The 19,282-nt window shown below is 41.1% G+C and overlaps 3 long non-coding RNA genes across 5 annotated transcripts; 1 reads left to right on the top strand and 2 right to left on the bottom strand.

The window, feature by feature from the left end:
- Positions 1–1,744: 1,744 nt before the first annotated feature.
- Positions 1,745–5,214, bottom strand: LOC149268188 (uncharacterized). 2 transcript variants are annotated; one of them, XR_016271050.1, is made up of 4 exons: positions 4,805–5,214; positions 2,286–2,567; positions 1,988–2,206; positions 1,745–1,915 (listed from the first exon to the last, which is right to left on the bottom strand). It is a non-coding gene; the product is annotated as an uncharacterized LOC149268188 (long non-coding RNA). The 2 variants fall into 2 exon arrangements; XR_016271051.1 differs by lacking the exon at positions 4,805–5,214 and adding an exon at positions 4,511–4,679.
- A 10,024-nt stretch (positions 5,215–15,238) lies between these two features.
- On the top strand, positions 15,239–17,383 carry LOC149268187 (uncharacterized). The gene is made up of 2 exons (XR_016271083.1): positions 15,239–15,420; positions 15,495–17,383. It is a non-coding gene; the product is annotated as an uncharacterized LOC149268187 (long non-coding RNA).
- Positions 16,676–18,407, bottom strand: LOC149268186 (uncharacterized). Of its 2 annotated transcripts, XR_016271082.1 has the most exons (3): positions 17,467–18,161; positions 16,851–17,380; positions 16,676–16,723 (listed from the first exon to the last, which is right to left on the bottom strand). It is a non-coding gene; the product is annotated as an uncharacterized LOC149268186 (long non-coding RNA). The 2 variants fall into 2 exon arrangements; XR_016271081.1 differs by lacking the exon at positions 16,676–16,723 and having other exon boundaries at positions 16,741–17,380; positions 17,467–18,407.
- Between the last annotated feature and the right edge of the window lie 875 nt (positions 18,408–19,282).

Here is a 19,282-nt window from a genome sequence, read left to right as displayed (position 1 = left end):
CAAGTTGCCCTTCAAGTCCGTGCATACTCAGGTCTCCGGCCTGAATCAAGCAGTGACAGCTGAGGCACACAAGGTATGCAACTTTGATATTGGCTCTCCGTTAAAGCCGAGAATGCGAATCAAGGCTTCTGCTCTCGTCGTTCCAAATCTGGCTGGTAACATCCCTTCGTCCCCAGTTCCGCAACTCTTGTTAAACGAACTTCCGAAAGTTCAGCTAGCTGACCCCGAGTTTTACAAGAGTGCGGAAATTGATGTCCTGATAGGCGCGGATATCCTTCCGACTATCATTCAGGGAGGTTATCACCCTAATATTTGTGGGCCTCTTATAGGTCTGGAGACTGTTTTCGGTTGGGTACTGACAGGCCCACTTTCACAGATGATACCAGGAACGGTCTCCTCCTTCACAACTCAGGTTTCTGTTTCGGAAGAGGCGAAACTTGAGTCTCCGCCAACCGTATCATCTGACGAAGCTCTTCCATTCCGAGCTCCAAACAGCACCACTCCGAAAGTGAGGGTTGGTTTCAATGCTCTTCGTCCAGCACTGAATGACAGCCTGAATACTATTCTTCATTCAGGCCCATCATTTCAACCCGATCCTCGTCCTCCTTGTGCTGTCAAACTAACCTCCATGTTGTGTTCTAACGAGCAAGTAATTCTACCTCCAACTCATTCGACCTTCCAGATAAAGACGCCGATTCCTTCCAGTGCCGCGTGTGCCCAGGAGCCCACGGTCTCCGGAATTGCCAGCGTTTTCTGGGCCTTTCAGGGGAGAAGCGGATGCGTGCGGTACTGTACGAACTGCTTGGCTCACGAGCACTCCGGGCAATCCTGCCGAAGCAAGGGATGTTGCAAAACGTGTGGCCAGAATCAACACACGCTCCTGCATCTCCAGGGATCAGCACGTCTCTCCGTCTCGACTCCTAAACAGGCGGTGACAGCTCCGCTGACGACCTTGATCCGCACAGCAAGAGGTCTCCAGCTTGGACACGACGTCTTAATTTGCAATCCTTGCAAGGAGGGGGAGTATGTTAATGCCAGATCCCATTAACAAGAATTGCTCCTTCCGCATCACACAATGTTATGTTGTTAACAGCATTATGTTAATAACATCACCCAGTTCTCCTACTGGTTCGCGGTACTTAGCGCCCCGCTGGGGACTTCGCCCACTTGCCTCACTTGCCTCTCCTGGTACTGACGAGACATACATCTTATTACTAATGCTATACGAGCAACACAGCTTTAATCTAAGAAATAAAGACGAGGAAATTACAACCCGGTCTTTTTGCTTATCGGCGACGCCACCACTCCAACACGTATCAACGCTTTCATACCCTTCCCACGAATAACCATCGAAACGCTTACATTTTGTTTGCATGAGCGTGACAAATGCTTTTATGATTTCTCTATACCCTTCACTCAAGAGGAAAGAGCTGGGATCGTCGCGAACAATATTCAATTTTTGTGCGCTGCTGCTATTCGAGACCATAGAGAGAGACCATAAAGAGAGGGAGAGAGTGAGTAAGGGAAAAAGAGCGCATAGCCGTGCTTCATTTAGTAATGCGTGCTAGAGGTGGAGAACTATCGATATTGGACGCTCTCGATTTTTGGTGATTGTTTATTTTGAACCATCGATATTGTCGATGGTGTCATCGACAGTATCGATAGCGCCATCGATAGTGTACCCCAACAGCCAAATATATTTGAATTGAATATAAGATATATATATTGTTTATTTGATCCAAAAGTTACGATTTAAAAATAAAAGAATGTTAATGTTTTTTTCTTTGAGTGTTCGCCTCTCTGAAATAATTTGGCCCGCCTTGCTGAATGCTCTTTCCGATTCTACTGACGTTGCGGGAATGCAGAGGTACTTGCAGAAAAGGCTTCCAATAGAGGGAAAATCAGATTGATTCATCTGCAAAATAAATTATATTATTTGGTTAATGAATAGAATTATATTGAACTTATAATTCAATTTTAAGCATACCTTAACAGAGGGTCCGTATCTTGAGAGACAGTTGGCCTCTCCAGATACTGCCTTTTAATAAGGATTGCATCCACTCGTGAGTTTCCAACTTTGGTCATTGATCGCTCACCCACAAAATCAAAAACAAGTAAGAACGTTGCAATCGGGCGATACCGATAGCAGAAGACTCATTCACAGTCCAAACGCTGTCAACCAGAGTATATAGTGCAATTTTCAAGTCTAGTGCGCAGCAAAAAACACGGCATGATGCCATTAAAATTGGAAAATCATCGATAGCTATTGCATTCAATTTACATACATATATAATTTATACAATTTTGATTTTTATTATATATTTATATCCATACATTGGATACCGGCTTCAAGCTAACAGCAGATCAGCGCGATTTTCCCATGCTTGTGCACACACTCATCGTCTATTCTATGCGTACAGACAGAATCGCGCCTTTTCTCACATTCTTAGAATTTCGATTGATTTCTGGACTTTCTAGCCGTTACTGTAGTTTTGTCTGATGACGCTCTCTTATTAAGCTATTCTATTTTAGCAACTGATTGCTCGAGCAAAGCAGTGGCGCGGGTGCTAAGGGCGACGCAAGTAATGTAGGGGAGGTTCGAACCTTTACTGTGTTATTTTTTATACCCTGAACCCATTTTCAATGGGAAATCAGGGTATAATGGTTTTGTTGAAATGTATGTAACAGGCAGAAGGAGGCGTGGCAGACCCCACAAAGTATATATATTCTTGATCAGGGCGACGAGCTGAGTTGATTTGGCCCTGTCCGTCTGTCTGTCCGTCTGTCCGTCTGTCCGTCCGTCCGTCTGTCCGTCTGTCCGTATGTATGAACGCGTCGATTTCAGAAGATATAAGAGCTAGAGACTTCAAATTTTTTTTCAAATGTCCGTAATTACAGCGCGCATATCAAGTTTATCATTAAAAATCGATAACTCATCCCGATCTTTTTTTATCGATAAAAAACCTTATCGAAAACCAGTTATAAAATTATATCTTCTACACCTTTATTGCTAGAGTTTCCAAATTATTAATGTATGCTTATATGCAATTTATACAATTTCGGTTTTTGTTAAAATTTACCCCCCACCCTTAAATTCACCCCGTCACCCTCATTTTCGTAAAAAGCGTATTTCAAATACTAGAGACTTGTTCTTTGGCAATTACATGCATTTCCATGTTAGAATCATAATCTGAAAGTTTCATGACGATCGTACGTCCATAAAAAAAGTTATTAAACAATTAAGTTCCCATAGTAAGCGCACACTGCAGCCCATGCGTGTTTATGCGTGGGTGCTTGTGTGTGTATGTGTATGTGTATGTGTATGTATGTGGGTGTGTATGTGAGTGTGTATGCGTTTGTGTCTGTATGCGTGTGTGTGTCTGTATGCGTGTGTGTGTATGTATGCCTGTGTGTGCGTACGTGCGTGTGTGTGTGCGTGTTTCTTGTGTGAGCTGAAAGACACGAAAAATTATTGAAATATCTATTGCTCCAAGGGTTCAGGGGATCTCATAGTCGAGCAGTCTCGACTAGTCTTCTTACTTGTTATACCCTGAACCCATTGAAAATGGGAAATCAGGGTATAATGGTTTTGTTGAAATGTATGTAACAGGCAGAAGGAGGCGTGGCAGACCCCACAAAGTATATATATTCTTGATCAGGGCGACGAGCTGAGTTGATTTGGCCCTGTCCGTCTGTCTGTCCGTCTGTCCGTCTGTCCGTATGTATGAACGCGTCGATTTCAGAAGATATAAGAGCTAGAGACTTCAAATTTTTTTTTAAATGTCCGTAATTACAGCGCGCATATCAAGTTTATCATTAAAAATCGATAACTCATCCCGATCTTTTTTATCGATAAAAAACCTTATCGAAAACCAGCTATAAAATTATATCTTCTACACCTTTATTGCTAGAGTCTCCAAATTTTTAATGTATGCTTATATGCAATTTATACAATTTCGGTTTTTGTTAAAATTAACCCCCCACCCTTAAATTCACCCCCTCACCCTCACTCTTGTAAAAAGCGTATTTCAAATACTAGAGACTTGTGCTTTGGCAATTACATGCATATCCATGTTATAATCATAATCTGAAAGTTTCATGAAGATCGTACGTCCACAAAAAAAGCTATTAAGCAATTAAGTTCTCATAGTAAGCGCTCACTGCCGCCCATGCGTGTTTATGCTTGTGTGTGTATATGTATGTAAATGTTTGTGTATGTGTGTGTATGTGTTTGTGTATGTGTGTGTGTATGTGTGTGTGTGTATGTGTGTGTGTGTATGCGTTTGTGTGTGTATGTGTGTCTGTATGCGTGTGTGTATGTATGCCTGTGTGTGCGTACGTGCGTGTTTCTTTTGTAAGCTGAAAGACGCGAAAAATTATTGAAATATCTATTGCTCCAATGGTTCAGGGGATCTCGTAGTCGAGCAGTCTCGACTAGAGCTTTCTTACTTGTTATTTGTTGGGTTCAGGGTAGTATCTAGTCGAGCACTCTTGACTAGGGTTTTCTTACTTGTTTCGATTATAGTTTGATTATTGCGATCCTCAAGATAGAAGGCAGTAGCAAATTTTGAAAATCGGTCAATAAAAGTTAGGAAATTGCATTTTGAATTTGTGTAGATGTCCATATGAACAATTTTTCTTATATCAGTTGGTGTTTCCGTATATTTAAATTTTTCTTTTACCGGGTTCCTATCATATTTACACCGATTACAAATGTCACAATTGTTTATATACTTTTGGATGTAATGTTGAAGTTTTGGAAAGTAAATAATCTTTTTTAAACTTTGGTAATTTTCATTTATACCTGAATGCCCAGTATAATGTTTATGGAATCGTTCAATTTCTTTATACACATCTTCTTCGTTTTCAATGTCTTTTGCGTGAAATGAGCATTTTACAAATTGAACATTTTTATTGCCTTCGAAAATTTGGATGATTTTGTTTTGAAATTTATTGTATTGGTGGTCGTTATATTCACTGAATATTCCTACTTTGCCTTTTATGATATGATTCTTCAAAATGTCTTCCATTCCATTTTCAAGATCATTTAAATTTAAATAAATTTTCTTATTTCTATTCTTATATTCAAACTCCAAATTTTTTTTTATCTGATAGAATGATTTGTATTTTAAATCTATTAACAACTGTTTCTAAGCTGCCTAAAATAGATGTGTCCACAAAGTCTTCGGCTTGTGTATGTTGGGTACTAACATCATCAACATTGTTTTCTAAAGAGCTACAAGATTTAGTTATGTTTTCGGCACAAATCTCGTCGTTGCTTATTCGGCTTAAAAAATCCGCTACCTGGCTATTCTTTCCTTTAATGTATGATACGTTTATATTAAATTCGCTAAGCTTCACAAGCCATCTATAAAGTGTTTCATTGAGTTCTTTTCCGTTATATTTAATTAGCAGCCACTTAAGTGGTTGGTGGTCGGACAAAATGTCGAATTTGACTCCATAGAGATATGGGCGGAAATAAGCTGTTGCCCACTCTATAGCTAGTAACTCCTTTTGTATAGAAGAACAGTTTTTCTCATGGTCATTTAATGTACGGCTTGCATAACAAATAGGATGACCATCCTGTTGCAAAACAGCACCTAAAGCCTTGTTACTAGCATCAGTAATAAGCTGAAATTTATTTTTGAAATCCGGATACTTAAGTACCGGTGCCTCAGTTATGATTCTTTTTAATTTGTCAAATGTAATCATGAAGTTGGGTTCATTAACATCGATCTTAGCATCCTTTTTAAGGCATTTAATCAATGGATAAGCAACTTGAGAAAAATCTTTTATGAACTTTCTGTAATACCACTAACCAGAGAACACATAGACCGGACACGTAGTATAAAGCGTTTTGCACACTTTTTTTCGAGCGTTAACACCCCAGACAACTTCGTATTCGCTCGGCTCCTCACTTTTAGGTTTGGGTTACTAAAATATACGAAAGCACAATCATTTCGCTTCATGCGCTCGAACGAGATGGTCAAATGTTGAACAAAAGATCCCTCTATGCTTAATGTTTCCCTTGCTCTCTCTCTCTCTCTCTCTCTCTCTCTCTCTCTCTCTCTCCCTCGATGCTCTCTGCTCTCTCAAATGTGTATATGTATGTATGTATGTGAGGCTCACATTGTGAGCACAAGCAGCAGCTCACGAAAATTGAAATTTCGTCGTAGCAAGAACCCATGCCTTCCCTTCTGTGTGAAAGGTATACCGAACTCTTTAAGCCGTTTGCCATGCGTTTTCGTTATTATTTGTGGGAAGAGTATGAAAGCGTTGGTGCGCATAATGAAAATGTTTTCGCGACGAGCATGCACACACACACTTACAGTATGCTACATGTACTATGAGCATTTGTATGCCTGTGTGCAAAGCCCTTGCTGGCTGTAGCAATTTGAAATCCTAGCATTTGAATTTGGTCGATCTTGTGAAGTGCTCACACTTACAGAAATATGTTTGATTGTGTGTACGCAGGGGCCGCGATGCTCACAAATGATGGGGTAATCATTGTAGAAGCATTTTAGTGCCTTTATATGTATGTGCGTGTGTGTATGTTTATATGTATGTGTATGCATGCGACATGAGCATTGACGTGTGCCTACGACAACTTTGAATTGTGTGAACGATTTTGGGTTTTAATTGAAGAGGCTTATCTGAAAAAGAGGACCGCCAACAGGCATCCAAAGAATAAAACTGAGCTGAAAACCATTTTTTGGAGGAATGGCAAAATATCCCAGTGGAATATGTCAGAAACTTGGTCCAATCGATGAATAGACGCTTGGGAGCAGTCATAGATGCCAACGGTGGCCAAAAAAAAGTATTAGTTTTAACTAAAAAGTAGTTAAAACACTATAATGTTTTAGTTGTGTAAACACTTTCTTGTCAGCTGATTTTTGTTACTTCTTTTGTTTTTTGTTATTTTCTTTTGTTAATGGAAACATATTGTAATTTTTTTTACTTACTAATATAGTTTATAGTCTAATATACCTACATTCATTTTTTAAAAATTGAATATGCATATTCTTACTGCTTTTATTTCGCTTCAAAGTAAAAAATTCAATTTTTTTCCCTGTGTGTAAACACTTTCTTGCCAAACTGTATGTATGGAATTGCGTACAAGCTCAAATTCGTTTAAAACTGCACTTAAGTGAGTATTTTAATGTTTTTGGTTACTCCGTCGGCTGCGCCTGTTTTGTTAACATTGATATGTTAACATTTAATTATTTATAAATAATGTTCTTTGTGTTTTTAATTTAAATAATAGTATTTATTTCACTTCATGTTATTTTCTCCTCGACGTGCACATCAAAAGTGAGCTCAAAAGCTTTCGACTGCTCGAGAGAGCTTTTGAGTTTTTACATACAGATCGAGCTTTTTCTCTCTCAATGTTAAAGTAGGCAGAGACAGAGAAGCAGCACTTAGACTACATAACTCGCGCGATGCTTGCGGGACGGCCGTAAAGCATTACATAGCAAGCACTATGCGCTACCTTAGCCTGGTACAGCGCGTCTTCTTATTCGCTCAACTCTGCGGAGCTCCATCATCACTGTGGTCGCGAAGGTGCTTGTTAGCTCCCAAGCTTCCTCCGATTCCAGCATGGCGTTGACTATGTTGTCCGCTCTGATGGAGCAGCCCAGTGCCTCTTCTAGACGACGTCTCTCCTTCAGGAACCGTCCACATACTAAAAGAATGTGGTTGGCGTCTTCCACGTGCCCTCGCCCGCACCAGGGGCACTCATCAGTTTCCTCGTGACCAAAGCGCTTCAAATAACTCCGAAAGCATCCATGGCCCGAGAGGATCTGCGAAAGATAGAAATTAACCTCGCCGTAATTGCGGTTAACCCATGGTTCGAGCTCCGGAATGAGCTTGTGCGTTCACCGCCCTTTAGCTGAGCTATTCCACTTCCTTTGCCATCGTGCAATGCTGTTCGCTGATAGCGTTATATCGCACAGACGCGTGCGAATTCCGCTCCACGGCTTCGGCGACCAGGTACTCCAGTGGCACCATGCCGGCTATGACAAACGCAAATACCCCGGCTGTAGCTCGGCGATGCCATTGCTCTTGACCATATTGGCGCAGCATAGAGGATGACAGACCTAATGACGCTCATTAGAAGAAGACGTCGTTGCTGTTTAGGTCCCCGCGTGTTAAGCATAATTCTTGAGAGAGCTCTACAAGAATCAGCTTTATGCACATATTCTAAGTGTTCGCGGAAAGTTAATCTTGTGTCTAACATGACGCCAAGATACTTAATCGCCCTCTTTGACACGATGGTGATGCTGCCTATCCTTATATTGGCAGTCTCCACTGTTTTGCGACTGCTTACTAGGACGACTTCCGTCTTGTGCGCCACAAGCTCGAGCCCAGCTCCTGTCAACCTGCTTCGTATGCGATTGATACTTTCGCTGCACATATCCTCTGTATCTTTAAGCTCCTTGCCTATGGCGACGACAGCCACATCATCAGCAAAGCCAATGGTGTGCGCACCTGCTGGTACTTCCAAGCGCAGTACGCCGTCGTACATGATGTTCCATATGAGAGGCCCCAGCACTGAGCCTTGTTGTACTCCAGTTGACACTATATGAGTTTAGGGACCCTCACTCGTGTTGTATACCAGTGTTCTTCCTCTGACGTAGCTCTTTATTATCGCTTTCAGATATTTAGGAATATTATATTGTGACAGCGCATTCAGTATCATATCCCAACTAGCTGTGTTGAAGGCGTTCTTAACGTCCAGGTTCGCAGTGATGCAGTATTGCTTCGTCCCGTGCCTCCATCTGGTGCCTTGGATGGCGGAAGCTGCCAGGCCAACAACTTTTTCTAGAGCATCCGTTGATGACCGGGCCTTCCGGAATCCAAATTGATTTGGTGATAGACCACCGGCGCTAGCAATAGCAGTCTCCAGTCTAGAGCAGATAAATTTCTCGAACACCTTTCCTATGGTGTCTAAGAGGCAGATCGGTCTGTATGAAGATGGCTCGTCTGGTGGTTTGCCAGCCTTGGGTAGCAATACCAGGTTGTGGGTCTTCCATTTTGCAGGGAACGTTTCTTCTATTATGCATTCGTTGAATAATTCGGCGAACGTACTAGGGTGCAAAGCGAGGGCTAGCTTTAGCGCACGATTTGGGATCCCGTCCGGCCCCGGAGCTGTATTGGTTCTCTGAGAGCTACTAGGATTTCTTCGTCTGTAACTAAAGCAATTTGAGTGCTCGTTGATCCCTGATTAGCAGACTCGGACTCCGGGGCATGAATGGAGCTTAATCTTTCTGGAAAGAGCGTTTCCACAATCGATTTAAGCTCCAGACGATCCGTCGGCTGCACCTGTTTACCTGCGTATAGTCTTTTAACTACTATCTTATATGCCCTGCCCCAAGGGTCGTATTCGGCTGAGCCGCACAACTCTAGAAAGCATTCTCTTTACTTGCCCGAATGGCCTTCTTCAACTGTCTTCTGGCTGCCTGGTAAGCTAATTGTTTTTCGAAAAACGTAGACCTACCCCGAGCCCGTTGATAGCTTCTTCTCGCCTGGATGCATTTGCGTCGAATGTCACCTATTTGTGCATTCCACCAATACGTAGGCTCTTGTTGTCGCGTGAACTGCTTGCGGCGTAACATGCTGCTATTGCAGACACTCTGTATTTGGGCTACCATTTGGCATGCTCTGGCCTCAGCATTACCAATTGTGCCCAGAGACTGAATGGCCTCTGAAAAAGCCGCGGGATCAAAAGTATCCAGCCGATACGATTCCCTCCACAATGTTGATGCTCTGGCAGGTGGCTCACCTATTGTGAACAGAAGTGCCGTATGATCGCTGCCCGTATAGCTATCGCAGTGGCTCCATGTTTCTTCCCGAACGAGGGTTGAAGTAACAGAAGTAATGTCAATTACTGAACGAATACACTTGACTATGTTGGTGTTTAGTTGCGTATTGATCTTTATTCTTCTGAGCCTGGATTTATATACCCAGACTCATGCATAATTTCAACCCTTAAATATAGTGCGTCTATTGCTGAGTGTGTAAGGCTCAGCATTGGTCTATTACATATTCTTATCTTATCGCTGAGTTTGTAAGGCTCCGCGTGGGTCTATTAGCTATTCTTATCCTGTCGCTGAGGCTGTAAGGCTCAGCGTTCTTCTCTTACATATTCTTGTCGCTAAGGGTCAGAGTCATATTTATTCTAGTCTGACAGTTCACACTTGCACAAATATTATCTATTTTATGTATGCTAGCTATTGAGTGCGTAGAGGGTATGTTCCCATACTTATCATATTTCTATGTTCATGCATATGCATGAACATTCTGCGGGGGGCCAGAGAAAGTGATAGCTGACAATTCCTGTCTCTGGTTTCTCCTCTTACTTGTGTACACGACAAATAGAGATCCAGATGCACCGGGTATCCGACCATTACTTTGGTCCTTTGCTCAGTTGACGGCTCCCATGCCAAGTGAAGTCTTCATATTCCGTGAATATTTGTAGATGCTTTCTGAATTTGTTTTCTGTATTAACCCGTGTTTGCCCGGGTTTAAGTAAACACAGTTATCGTTTAGTTAATTTGCAAAGTAATATTTATTTATTCACGCGTCGTTTGCAATGATCAGCCACGCTCACTGGCAAGGAGAATAGAAGTAGCCAAAGGAACAAAAGTAATAACAATAATAAAGCTCGCATACGAAAGCTCATTCCGTGGCTTGTGCCGCGGAGCTTTCTGTGTGTGGATCGTCTTCCACAGAAAGCTCTTTTGGTACGGGTCTCCACATCCCTCCAATATTTTTCAGCTTCATCTTCAACCCATTGTCCTGCGCGCCGGCTGCAGTTTCCGGTACTTGAGGCGTTTGCCTATGTGTGACCGTGTTCTGGACACTATCGGTTGTCGCTACAGCTCCATGAGTAGCTGTAACTGTAATCTTTTTTAAATGACTCACATCCCTTGTTAGTGTTTTTCCTCCTCCTTGCACTTGAACTATAATCCCCTTTCTGTTGATCACCACGTACTCGGTTGTATCGAACGTGGGTGTCAGTTTATGTGGGCACAGGACATTCTCCAGCACGATTTTGTCGCCGGGTCTTCCCTTGTCTGCTCTCTCTTTTCCCTTTTGTTTGTTTAAGCAATCTAAGTCTCTTTCCGAGGATTCACCAACATCACCTACCAAGTCCTGAATGTCTGGTATCTTGTCTCTAATGATTCTGTTAAACATCAATTCCGACGGAGCTACTCCTGTGGTCCCATGCGGTGTTACGTTGTACATCATGGCGAAGTTTTGAATCTCTTGTTTATAGTCTTTCCCTTTCGACCACGCGATTTTTAGGCGTTTTACTAAAGACCTGTTCATATTGTCTACTTCGCCATTCGCCTGTGGCTAATATGGCGGAGTCGTTATTTGGGTAGTACCGTTGTTCCGGCAAAAATCTTGAAATTCGAGACTTACGAATTGCCGACCGTTGTCGGTTCTCAGCGTTCGTGGTATTTCCCAAACGAGAAAATATCTCCTGCCTTTGTTCGATTAATACTTTCGAAGAGATAGTTTTAATAAATTTAAATTCCATGTATCTGGAAAAGTATTCGATTAACACCAGTACATGGTCGTTGCTTGGCAAAGGGCCCAGTAGGTCGGATGCGACACATTGCCAAGGGCCAGCTGGGAACGCATGTCGATCCATTGGTACTGGCTTATTCGCCAACGATACGGAGATGCAATCTCTACAGGCCTTGACAAAACATTCTGCTTCTCGATCGATCCTTGGCCACCACACCTTTGCTCGTAGTCTCCGTTTCATAGCAGATTCGCCCGGACGACCCTCGTGGGCTAGCTCGAGCACTTGAGATCGTAGCATTGTTGGTATGACTATTTTGGTTCCGCGTAAAAGTACATTGCCAACTGCCGATAGCTCCCATTGGAATGGATAATATGGACTGGATGCGTTTGCCTCCCATGAGTTGGTGCTAAGGCAGGTCATTGTATCAATTATTTCCTCGTCCTGCATACTTTTGTCCATGATTTCCGATATGGTTAGTGACTTTGGTACCCCTTTTTCTACAATATGAAAGATATTCTGCTCATCTTGTCAATCAAAAGCTTCCGCTTTAGTTATTTGGCAAAGACGTGACACGGAATCTGCGATATTTTCTTTTCCGGCTTTATAAATGACCCGAAATAAGTAAAACTGCAGACGTAGCAACCAGTGTTCAATCGGTGCCGGTGGTTTCGAAGTTGGTTTGAAGATGGATTCTAAGGGCTTTTGGTCTTTTATCAGATCAAATTCAAGTCCCGCTAAGTAGTAGTAGAATTTCTCCACTGCCCACACTAGTGCCAAACTTTCTTTCTCTGTTTGAGAATACCTTTTCTCCACGTCAGTTAGGCTTTTACTGGCGAACCATACTAATCTAATACAATCTGCACTAGAACAGCTCCCAATGCCACCGGGCTTGCATCGGATATGAGACACGTACAAAATTTTTTATTAAAATATGACAGATTTGTTACCTCGACGACTTGTTTCTTCAAGATATCGAAAGCTCGTTGCTCCTTGTCGCTCCATTCGAATGTGGTGTTTGCATTTATTAATCTTCTCAATGGCTCAGTTGTGTTGGCTAGATCTGGTATAAATTTCCCAACGTATGTTACGAGGCCAAGAAAACTTCTTGTCTCCTCCTTAGTTTTCGGGGCCCGGAAGCCAGCGATCACCTTGACCTTCTCTGGATCCGCTTCAATACCATGGTCCGACAGAATGTGACCTACTTGAGTTTATTAGTTTTATACACACATTTCTGTTCATTCAGCACCACGTTGTGGGCATCAAAGCTAGAAAAGTATTTTGCCTCTCGAAGCTTGGTCATATACATGTCGAATGTTGGCAGTGGGTGATTCTCTCTTGAGATGGCTAGATTCGCCCTTCGCATATCCAGACATAGCCTTATTTCCCTGTTCCCTTTAAATGCAACTACCACTGGCGAAATCCATGGGCTCGGTCCACGAACTGGTTCTTTAATGTCTTGCTGCACAGCCTGGTTTATCCTTTCTGCGATTTGGTCCTCTAACGCTGTCGGGAATCTGCGCATTGGCTGCTTCACTGGTCTCACATTGTGGTCAATGGCCAGTCTCACAGGTGATGCTTTCCATTTGGGAAAACGTGTGTGAGCTGCCACTCTATTTACGTTTAAGCCAAGTTTTAGGACGTTGAGTTGCACAGCTGTGTCTCGACCCAGTAACGATTGTCTCCCACTTTCGATTACATAAAATGTAGCAATCATCTCTGGTCTTTCTTGAACTGTAATCGGGGCTTCAAAGACGTTAACCACTCTCAGCGTCTCGTCCGACATATAAGCTTTGAACTGGGTAGCCGAAGTGGTGCGAATATTGAACACCATCGCATGTTTACGATTCAATCGCAGCCAATCGCCGTGGCTTATCAGGTTGTACCGTTGTGGGTTGTGGTATTGCACATACGAGCATAATGTCCGAACCGGGAACACTTATTACATTTTGATTTCCTTGCGGGGCATGCCATATTCCGTTCATCATGGTATTCTGCTCCACACCGGCCACACACGACATCTACTTTGTCTTGTCTCCTTGACTGAACCGCGATTTTCTTTATAATCTCGGTATCCGGCGGGATCAGCATTGCCTCTGACTGCTGGTTCACTTGTTCTTCAATGGTGCACATATTTATTATATTCTCCAGCTTCAGCTCCGATTCCAGTAGCTTCTTTTTTAACGTGGCCTTAGCCCAAGCATCAATTATTTTATCAGCAATGCAGATCTCCTGGATTTCAATCATGGTTGTTCCGAACGAGCACTTGCTGGCTTGTTGTCTTAGACGCAACAAGAACTCGGCAAAGCAGTCACCTTGACGAGGCGTCATGCTACGAAACATGTGTCTCTCGAAAACTGCATTACGTTGCGGTGAAAAGTATTCATTCAGTTTATCCGCCAGTGGAGTAAATACGTCATCGTATGGCACCAACGCGCCTGGAAGACTGTACACTATCTCTATTAGCTGTGGTCCCCCTAGATGGAGTAATTTGTTTCGCTTTTTGACTACTGACGAAATTTCTTCTGTGTCTACGTAGATATTAAATGACCGTAGCCACTTCTCCCACTCATTGCGCCACAACGATTTTTCTATGCTCGCGCACAGAAATGGTTTATTTTCCGTCATTCTACCGATCTGTTTTAGCTTGTACTTTTTTTTATTATTATATATATGTATACGTATAGATGTATATGTTATTTTTCTTTTTTCGTGCCCAGCCTCTGACTTTTCAGATGATTTATTTGGCTTGCACTTTTTGTGCCCAGCCTCTGATTTGTTTTTCAAATATTTTTGCGATCTTTCTTTAATCAGCTTGCACGGGCGTTTGTTTTGCCTTGCTCAGCTGTTTTTTCTCTTTTTGGCTTGTCTTAGAGTCGCCTTTGCGCTCTCTCAACTCAGCTCATGTACTCTTGTACTTTTTGCGATTGCTTTTTTTTCTGTGGCTTGTCTCAGAGTCGCCTCTGCACTTTCTCAACTCAGCCTACGTATGTACGTATTATTATTACAATGATTTTGATTTTTAAATTTTTTGTTTTTTGTTTTATTTATTTTTTTGTTTTGCTTATGGCGGTGCTCTGTGGAGTGCTGGATGGGTAGATTCGTATTTAACCTCACTTTTTTCCAATTGGTAGGCCGCGTTTTCTTTATGCTCTCTTCTTTTTTTTTTGTGTTTTCACCTCGTCGCCAATGTATTAACCCGTGTTTGCCCGGGTTTAAGTAAACACAGTTATCGGTTAGTTAATTTGCAAATTAATATTTATTTATTCACGCGTCGTTTGCAATGATCAGCCACGCTCGCTGGCAAGAAGAATAGAAGTAGCAAAAGGAACAAAAGTAACAACAATAATAAAGCTCGCATACGAAAGCTCATTCCGTGGTTTGTGCTGCTGAGCTTTCTGTGTGTGGATCGTCTTCCACAGAAAGCTCTCTTGGTACGGGTCTCCACATTTTCTATCGGCAGTAATCGTGTCATAGCGTGCTTGCGCGATTTTCCTGACTCGAAGTCTTTTTAAATGGTATGGAGATTTGTAGTGGCGCTGGAATAGAGGGAAAAAAGAAACAGCCTAAAAGTAGGCAATGCGCTGAGCATAGTGGCTTAGCATAGTTGAACGAGATCACTGATGTGGCAATCCCGAATCTCCAGTAATAACAGGAGAAATTGTCATTCTCAGCCATGCCATAAAAAACTGTTCCCAAGCGATGACTTGTCGCTTCATGGGATCGGCCATATTTCCTCTTTCTTTCGCATCTCAACCACCGACTAAAAAGGTTGTATAAAAGTTTCTCTGTGAAGTGGTGAAAAATTAATTCGAGAATTGAAGAAAAAAAATATTAAATTGAAAGTATAATTTTTTTCTTGTGCAAGTGCCAAACTATTTAAATCGGTAAGAAGAAAATAGTGGCATTTCAGTAAGTCAGCATATATGTGTAAAATCATTTCGCACAAACTTCTTTGCAGGTTTGGCACCCAGTCAAAAATTTAATTTTTTTGCCAGCTTGCAATTAAGTCTGCAGCGCGCACACTAAATAGCTCGCATTGCGCTGTCTGGATTACTGCATCTGCGCACAACTAAACATTCGCATCGCGCTATTTGAATAGCTGCAGCTGCGCGCAAATACATATAAGCATTGCATTATATGTCTTCGCACCTGCCACGCCTCTGCACGGACTTACTGCTGCACACCAAGCATCACCACTTGATTTAAAAGATGCCCAGCCATCTGGCCAACTGTTGCGAATATTAATTTATTAATTTATACTAGCGGCACCGAGTTCATCTTTTTGCGCTGTTTTTTTTTGATTGCATTCAACGTGAACTAAATAATAATTATATAGAAAAATAATATAAGATAATAATATACATGAAGCAATAGCCCTTAAGTATCCATAACCTCCACCTTCCCTCCCCAATGAAAAATTCTTATTAGTTATCGTAATCTACTTCTTTTTATTAATCGCCACTTTTTATTAATATACCACTGTAAGTGAAGCCTTATCATTTATCAATTTGCATATTTATTTTTATTACTAGCTGGCCCGGCAAACGTTGCATTGCCCTCTATATTATTTCTAGGTAAAAAATTGTTGAAAGCTATGTTGTTCAGGCTGGGATACACTGATAAATTTATTAATCGGATTTTCATTCAAGCACCTTGTTGTAAACGACATTCTTCGTTTTTTGGTCGGGTGCAAGAACAAATAATGCGGATCGTTTGCCAACACGTGAGCATGCCACGTACAATTGACCATGAGAAAAACACGCATTTTCTAGATTGTGGCCACAAATAGTCAAAGATTGGCCCTGTGACTTGTTGATCGTCATGGCGAAGGCAAGACGAAGCTGGAATTGAATTCGTTTAAATTCAAAGGGCATATCTGTTGAGCTCATCGGAATCCTAGGAATAAGAACTTCCTCATCTTTAAATTTTCCTTTGAGTATCAACGCGTGAATCACATTGCTCATCAGTTTTCTTATCACCAAACGCGTTCCATTGCACAGTTTTGGTTGGTTTAAATTTCTAAGCATGCAAATCATGGAGAATTGCTCTTTTCATAGCTGTGTTCATTTCTTGACGCCGGTCAAGTTGTTCTTCCATATTGCCCATGAAGTATATTTGCAAGAATTTTTGCTGTGCATCTTCAATAGGTTGCAATGATCCAATGCGATGGCAAATCTGGCCTTGAATCTTTAAATTCAAAGCCATAGTTATTATAGTTATATTTACAAACACTATTTACAGAAATCTAACAAACTACATTATTCAAAATTTTTTTTTGGCAGTCATAGAAAATAAAATTTTTAACGTAAATTACCTTAAATATCCGTCTCCAATATTTTCCGCCCCAAATTATGTCATTTGGAAACAGGCATTGTATTTTTGAGTGTTCGCTAGAAAATGTCGTGATTCTAGTGTTTCGCCATAAAGCAGGGAACGCAATGGCTATGGTGACCGCTAATGGCAATGTCACTTTACCACTAAGGCAGCACAAACCGGGCGTTTCACCAGCAAACTTCAATGCGCCACAATGCTAGCAAACAACGTCCATTGGACCAATGCAAACTAAACGATTCAAGCTGTAATCAATGGTGCAATCATATCGAAACGCTGCTCGATTCAAATCAATCCTTGAACCATTTCTTATCGCCATTTCACGGGCTGCCTCTCTTTGAGAAGCACGAATTAAGGCCCTTCTTCCCTGGGTACTAACGCGGAGCCTTTCTCGGGCGATTTCTCGCTCTTCGTCAGATAATTGACTCGCGCTATTCCGTTGCCTAATTGCATTATGGGTCCGCCGGGAAAGATTAGATCTTCTAGGACGCGGCATTTTTATTAATAGTAATACTGCCCTCGCACAAAACCATATAAAACAATCGAGAAATATAAATATAAATAATTTACACAAATTTATGTTTGAGACAAACAAATACCTGAACTTTCGAGATATTTAGCTTTTGTAAAAGTCCAAAAATACAATTTTTAATAATTAACTTTTTTTTTTTTATTTCGAATTTTGAATTTTGAATTTTTTATTTATTTTTGATTGTTAGGTTTTAATCTTTTGATTTTTTTTTTAATTTTTGCAGATTTTTGATTTGAAATATTTATAAAGTTTAAAAGTCCGAAAATATAAAAAGCCAAAAATACACTTTTTAATAATTACCTTTTTTTTTTTTAATTTCGAATTTTTAATTTTTTATTTATTTTTTGAACAGTCAGGTTTTAATCTTTTGATTTTTTGCAGATTTTTGATTTGAAATATTTTTCCTTTTGATTTGAAAATTTTTTTTTTTTTTTTTTTTTTTTTTTTGAATAGTCAGGTCTGCTCGAGGTCAGGAGACCGTAGACTGACTGACTACATTTGTTTATTTACTTCTACACTATTGTCAAAACTGTCACTGTTACGAAGCCTACTGGGTATAAAAAAAATTTGAACATTTGGGGAAAAAACCGCGTTTTTCAAGTATTCGGCAAATTTTTTCAGTATTTTTAAGACCCTATACTAAACTCGTTGCGGAGACAAATCCAACAAATCAAAAACCATGAAAATTGGTTCAGCCCAAATCAAGTTATAAGCAGTCTTCACTTTTACACAACTTTCTTTTATATATATAGATTTACTGTCAGCGTTAATATCACCCGCTGCATAAATAACAAAAAAAAAAGCATAATGCATAATCACTAATCTTCCTATCACCATTCCACTATCTTCATTTCGATCAGCTGATCTAAGGCTGAGAGAAAAAGCTCTCCAAAAGCTTTCTTATCGTTTGTTTATATTCTCTTATGCCTTCTGCCCAAAACAACAAGTTACATATGTGTAATTATTTTGTTTATATTAAATCTAATGAAGTTTAATTAAGTTTAATTATTTTGGGGCCAAGCGGCGCGTTTCTATAGGTTTTTAGCTCTCCTAGCTGGGAATGGGGTCGCTGACAATATAGGCAGGTAGCCAGCGATCAAGGTAGGGTGGGCACGGTCGGTCGCCTTAATATCAAAGGCCGACTTTCGCTGAGCAGGCACATATTATTGCTTACGCAGGCGAGTACCCAGCTTGGACAGGTATGTTTGTGTGTGTCTAAATCTGTTCTATCTCTATCTCTCTCTCTTCTTTTCTCTCTTCTAAGCAAGTGGCCGAAGATAATCGTTTGCACGCGATTTTTATTAATAAATATATCTTGGCAGCGCTAGGAGTCGCAGTTCCCCTCTTCTTACCCCTTCCCTTCTCCCGATGACCCATTGGCCGGATCCAGCGCGTGCACTGCTCTAATCCTCCTATTCTACCATCTGCGCTTGATAATGTAACTCGTTACAGAATTAATTTTAAAATCATATATTTATTTTTTGGCGCCCAACGTGGGGCCAGATTAGTCCGGCAGCCCCGACAACAATCGATGCAAGTCATTATCAGCTGATTTGTTTTATCTCTTCGATGTGTCTCGGTCCACTTTAGCAAAGTGCATGCAAAAGCAATAATGCATTCCAGTTTATTAAAAGGAACGTGCGTACCTAATATTACATATTCTTGTAGCTGGATGTGGATTTCAATGGACACGGTCTATTGTCCTCCGCGCAACGAATTTGTGGTATCGCCGCCTTAATGACTATAATTTTAGTCATGACTATGGTTTATGTCATTTTTGCTTCTGTTTCGTGTTGTTCTCTTTACTAAAATTTTCTACTTTCATAGCACCTATGTATCTGGCTAACTTTGTCTATTGGATGTGTTCGCATGGTACCCCAAAA

The sequence above is a fragment of the Drosophila arizonae genome, chromosome X (assembly GCF_054131065.1).
Source record: "Drosophila arizonae isolate 15081-1271.41 chromosome X, UAZ_ARI_1.0, whole genome shotgun sequence".
Taxonomy (NCBI): Eukaryota; Metazoa; Arthropoda; class Insecta; order Diptera; family Drosophilidae; genus Drosophila; species Drosophila arizonae.
Note: the sequence above shows the minus strand (reverse complement) of the source record. Positions and strands in the feature narration are given on the sequence as shown.